Source organism: Dendrobium catenatum, unplaced genomic scaffold (assembly GCF_001605985.2).
Source record: "Dendrobium catenatum unplaced genomic scaffold, ASM160598v2 fragScaff_scaffold_334, whole genome shotgun sequence".
In the NCBI taxonomy this organism is placed as follows: domain Eukaryota; kingdom Viridiplantae; phylum Streptophyta; class Magnoliopsida; order Asparagales; family Orchidaceae; genus Dendrobium; species Dendrobium catenatum.
The window spans coordinates 1,809,917-1,815,944 of record NW_021318796.1 but is presented as its reverse complement, the minus strand read 5'-3'; the positions used below and the strand labels follow the sequence as shown (position 1 = coordinate 1,815,944).

General features: G+C 36.2%; 1 protein-coding gene across 1 annotated transcript in view; it reads left to right on the top strand.

Moving 5' to 3' along the window:
* LOC110105761 (protein BUD31 homolog 2) overlaps nucleotides 1-6,028 on the top strand; it is a 17,245-nt gene that overhangs the window by 860 nt on the left and 10,357 nt on the right. The window lies entirely within an intron of this gene.

Genomic DNA, 6,028 nt, shown 5'->3' with positions numbered 1-6,028 from the left:
GGTTTTGCATTTTTGGCGTTTTGGCTGGTTTAGCTAAATTCCGCTTCGAACCCGGCTTAAATCACTGCCATCCAAACACCTCTAAGTGTTGCGGAATTTTAAATTATCAATTTTTGCCTGTTGGGAAAGGCTAACCCGAATCCTGACTTAACCTGCTCAAATCCTGCATCCAAAGCCTTAAAAAACTATAGCAGCGGAGGCAAAACACTGAGACAAGGGATCGCCACCAGTGGAAGCATCGCGTGGTGCAGGTCGAAGCCTGAGGTGCGCAAGAAGGTGCGAGGGTCCCGTGCGGCAGGAGGCAAGCCAGGTCGGCAGCGAAACTTTCCCGGGAAGAGGGCTCGGTTTGCCTCATGATTCCTCTATCCTGTTTTAATTTCAAGCATTATAACGAACAGATATTTCCTTAGCCTCCTTATATGAGGCATTATGCATTGTAATATGGTAGTTTTTTGATGAAATGAAAATTTATTCCTCTTTGTTCTCTTTGTGAGTGTATTCCCCTAGATCTCTTAGTGAGTTCAACGGGAAAACTAGATCTCTCCGTGAGTTCTAGATTTCGTCCCAAGATTATTGCGTGGAGATCGAGTGTTGAAGAAAGCGAAGCAAGTGGAATCCAAACAACGGAAATCTGCAGAAATTTTCATCCTTCCCTCCCCTCTCCCTATGGCGCCCGCATGCCGCCGGCCCTTCCTGTTGAATTCCCTGGTTATTTTGAAATTCCATCATGAATAACTTGCCTAATTAAGACTCTTAAATTTAGGAGCTAATTAAGGGAGTTATTATTGCTAAAATTCAAAATTCCCTCTCAATTGGCACTAAATTGGGAGTTACATGATTTGATTAAAATTTGAAACTTAAATTCAGATTTTAGTTAATGATTGTGGTCCCCTCCCATTAACAAAATCTGCCATCTCTCTGAGAACTAGTGAGGATTCTTGATCCACCTTGTAAATGTTGGATTGAACTAGGTTGCTCTACCTTCCTCTTCTTGATGAGACCATACATGGATAATTTAACAGTCTGTTTAGGATTAAGGATGCCAAGATTTGCTAGGGAGCTAGATTTCTTGATTCGCTTGAAGAACTTTGGTTGAATTTTGCTCTTGTTATGAGATTAATTGGGATGATTTTGATCTTCACATTGGAGATAATTAATCAAATTTGGAATTTATAAATGTTGGATTGAACTAGGTTGCTCTACCTTCCTCTTCTTGATGAGACCATACATGGATAATTTAACAGTCTGTTTAGGATTAAGGATGCCAAGATTTGCTAGGGAGCTAGATTTCTTGATTCGCTTGAAGAACTTTGGTTGAATTTTGCTCTTGTTATGAGATTAATTGGGATGATTTAGATCTTCACATTGGAGATAATTAATCAAATTTGGAATTGAGTGAAATTGATTGAACTAAATGCCTATTTATAGATTTACTTACGGGCTATTTAGGAAATCCTATAAGCGATCAATGCGTATTCATAAATCATATATGTGATCACATCTAATTCGTTCATGAAATTTGAACATGGTATAAAAAGTCAAATTGTCTCTCAGACTCATTCTATCCCCAAATAGGAGTTCATCTTTAGTGAAGCTTGGGCGATGTAGGAGCCTTTTGAGGCATATTCGGAGACGGGATAAATGATAATTGTGCATTTAAAAAATTGGACGGGTGAGTAGAAGCACAATGTTGATAGTGCAAAGATTTTTCTTCCTCAAATTTGGTAGGGAAAATTTTAAGATGTGTTGTCTCATTATTCAAATTCAATGAAAGCAATCTCATTACCCCTGAAGAAAATATGGAAAATTTTCTTGTCTTAGAGGAGGCATATTAAATCAAATGGTGTATGAAAGGTGGAGCATGATTCTTGTAGTAAATTAGGGAAGTTTATGATAGTTTTTTCTTGTTAAAAGTGACACAAATCATGTTGATGGTAAGCATGTCCATTAATGTTATTATTGGGGGCCTGTGATGTGTTGCTCACCAATGTCTAACCCTTTGGGGATCAGCTTGTCAGTACATGGGGGTAATGATGATAACAACATTATACTTCTCCACTACCCCCATGTATAGGTTTAGTGTCTAAATGAAGAAATTGCATTGCTGCACCGTATAGTTCAGTGGAAAACCATCACGTTTTATATTCTTTTTCGAGAATTGACATTGTAGAATTTAGATTGGTGATTGACTATAGCCTTGTCACCATATGGAATGCCCTATGTGAGCACTTAATAATGAGCTCCTCTATGGAATTTTAAGTGGATGAGGACCTTGCCACTATATTAAATATTCTATTTGTGCGTACTTAATGTCAAGTTCCTAAGGATTTTGAGTAGGTGAGGTGATGGCGCCACCTTAGGGTTATCTTTATGGTAGGGATTTCTTGAGGGATTTTGATTGATATGGACCATGTTATTTCATGTAGTATTCTTATGAGTTTCCACTCAATGGGGAGCTCTTTTCTTGATTTTTTTAGTTAATAAACACTTGATTATTGTAACTTGTGCTTTCTTGTGGTTTATTGTTAAACCCTCTTGGGGATTTTTGTTTGATGAAGACTCTTTCATTGCATTGAGTACCTTTCTTGGAGCTTAATAAATGATGAGCTCTTAATATGGGTTTTTGAAATTGTAGTATTGATGGCATGATTGACCATCTTAGCTATCTTGAAATGAAGAAGTCTAAATGCCCACTTGTTGAATGGGTAAATTCCATAGTTTCCCCCCAATCCTTTGTGAGAGCTCAATAATTTATTTAAGTTAGTTACTTTTTGAAGCTAAAAAGTGATTCTAGAGAGGAGACTTCAATGCTTGATTGTCCTTTGAGAGTTAGTTTCTCTATCAACTACTTGATATTTGAATGTTCATGCATTGAAATTGAGATGGAGTACTCAAGTCTTGAATAAGCAGATTTCATTAAAGAAGGAACATGGTGTAGTAAGAGTAAGCGATGAACCTATCTAAGTAGGAAAAAAAGTTTCTTTAAGTGAAACTATTCAAGTTTTTTTACCTTTTCTTTTTTAGAATTTGATTGATAAAAATAAATTGATCAATTAGTTTGGAATTGGTAAGCTTCATTGACCCATTGAAGATTATGTGCCAAAGGTGGTGGATATGATAGCACATGCCTCTTCAAAATCTTAGTAAGGCTTCAGCCCTAAGAGATAAGGTCTTTATGAAATCATGGCTAGGTTTGAATTCCCTCTTATTGCAAGGACACCATGAACTTGCTTAGAGTATATTTTTAAAATTGCAATTTTGGTAAAACACTTTGTCAGTCGTATTATAAGGGGTGTCTAACTAATGTTAACACTTACATGGTTAGATCTATTTGCTCCGAGCAACTCAGTAAGTATGCTAGATTGGGCTATAGAGGCTAGTTTGGAGACGTCGGTGAAGATAAGCATTAATTATAGGTATCATATATAATAATAGAGGCGAGGCTTGGAGGAAGCAAAATAGTTTATAGCTTAGAGGAGACATAAGACAATGAGCTTGAAGGGGGTGACTTTAGAGGTTATGATGATTTCTTGATTCTTTTGGCAGGTCCTAGAAGAAATTAAGTCCCTAAGCTTTTTGACAATCTTGGATAAGAGCCATGTGAGACTAGAAAGGAGAGGATTCAATGCTCCACTTGAAAGATAGGACCATTAATCCACCTTGGAGACCTTAGGTTTAATAGGCTCCATGACATTCTAGAGCTCTGCTCACTAGTGGAGATTCTTAATCCTCCTTGGAAAGGATAGGTCATATTAGGTTTGTAAGACCTTATAAGAGGATTTAGCAATTTGTTTGGGAGTAAGGATGCCTTGATTTGCTAGGGAGCATAGGTTGGTTGATTTGTACTTAGAACTTTTGTTGAATTTAGCCCCTATTGTGAGTCTAAAAAGGAGGATTTGAAAGTTTACTGTAGAGAGAGTTAATCAAAATTTGAATTGAGTGAGATTTATTGAACTAAGGGCCTATTTAGGAATATCTTGTAAGCAATCAATGGTTATACATAAATCATATATGCGACCATGACTACATTCATAAAATTCTAGCATGGCATAAAAAGTCAAATCTTCCTTCAAAATCTTTCATCACTAAGTAGAGGTTCTTTAGCAAACTCTTGAGCAACAATGATCGTGGGTGTTGATGGGTCTGTTTTAGACATAGTTGATAATTCGATAAATGATGATCGTGCCTTTAAAACAATAGGACAGGAGAGGAGTAATCTAATATTGGCTGTGCAAAGGTTTTGTCCACAAAATTGGTGAAGAAAGTAGCAAGGTGGGCTGTTGTTTCCTCATTTAAATTAAACAAAAGGAGACTTGTCGCTTTTTAAGAAAAAGTATGTCTATTTCTTGTCTTGTAAGGAGCATTTCAAATCAAATGGTGTGTTACAAGGTGGAGTATAATGCATTCACTAATTTAGAGAATTTCATGCTATTTTTTCTTTTTTTGAGAGGTTTAGCTCAAGATTATTTATAATTTCTTAGGAGGAGTGATAGTTTTATTACTGTTAAATGAGGTAGATGCCCACCATTCAAATTTTTAAGAAGGGGCTTGTGATAGCAGGTGAGGCTAAGCTCCTATATAATAGTGGATATAGGGCTTGTAGATGGCATCATTGGTTGGCCTTAGAGGCAACGTCGATGCTAGGTTCAAAGGATGCTGGTAAGCAATGACAATTCCTTGATTGACTTAATAAACTTTATATTAAATTATGTCTCATACACTTTATTGTGCTAAGTTGAGAGCATCATGAAACTACAAGGGGGGAATTTAATAGTCCTCTTGGAATGAGGATTTAACCATTCCCTTGGTAATCTTCAATTGAATTAGGTTCATAACTTTTCAATATTATGTAAGAATAACATGGGAGAATTTAGTGGCCCGACTAAAAATGGGAATTCTTTTATCCGCCCAAGAAATCTTATGCCAAATTATGCTCCTTGGCTTTCTAGTGCTTTCATCGAACCAAATGATGAAGATTAGGGGTGCATAGTATGGACGGTGGTTACTACATCTACCTCATAAGATATTAAGCCAAATTAAGCCCTCTGATAATTTAGCGTTTTTAAGGTTAGAAGTGGAGGATTCAACGATCTGCTTGAGAGTAAGGGATTTTGGGTTATGAATTTAGTGAATGACTAAGCTGAATCTATTTTATATTCTTGTCCCAAAACATTTAAGAATGGCCTAAAAACAAGTGATTCTTTTTCATAAATCGTGGTTATGGTCATGCTCAATTCATATATAAAATCCATATGTGATGCAAGAAGATGAATTTTCCCTTAAAACTTTGATGCATCAACTTGAAACTCCCTTAATGGTGGAGGGTTGTATTCAATTCCTCTTTAGGCTCCATCGTTTGTAGGATTGATTCTAATTGGACGTTAGAAAATAGTGGTGGCGGACAAATGCAACACATATTATTAGCATTGCGAGCTTCATCCATCATATTATTTGGAAAATTTTAACAAGGACAATAAAATTATTATAAGAAAAGTTGTGATGTTTCATATTATATAAATTGTTCATAACCTTTGTTTGGATTTTATGTAAATATTATATTTTTATTATACTTGTAATGTTCTCACTAGACATTTGCAAGAGGATGTACCGTCGCGTATGCTTTTTGCTGATGATATTCTTCTTGTTGATAAGATTAGAGAGGGAGTTGAAAACAAACTTGATTTATGGAGGTCGACATTAGAGACTAAAGGTTTTCGCTTGAGTAGATCTAAAACGGAATATATGGAGTGTAATTTTAGTAGTAATAGACCTAGTGAGGGGATTGTGACTTTGGGCGATCAAGTCATTAATAAGAGTACACCTTTTAGATATCTTGGATCTATTGTTCAGAGTGATGGTGAAATAGATGGGGATATTATCAGCAGAATTCAAATTGGATGGTTGAAGTGGAGGGATGCATCGGGCTTATTGTGTGATAGAAAAGTACCCCTCAAACTTAAGGGAAAATTCTATAAGATGGTATTGAGGCCTGCAATGCTTTATGGTGCTGAATGTTGGCCATTAAAAG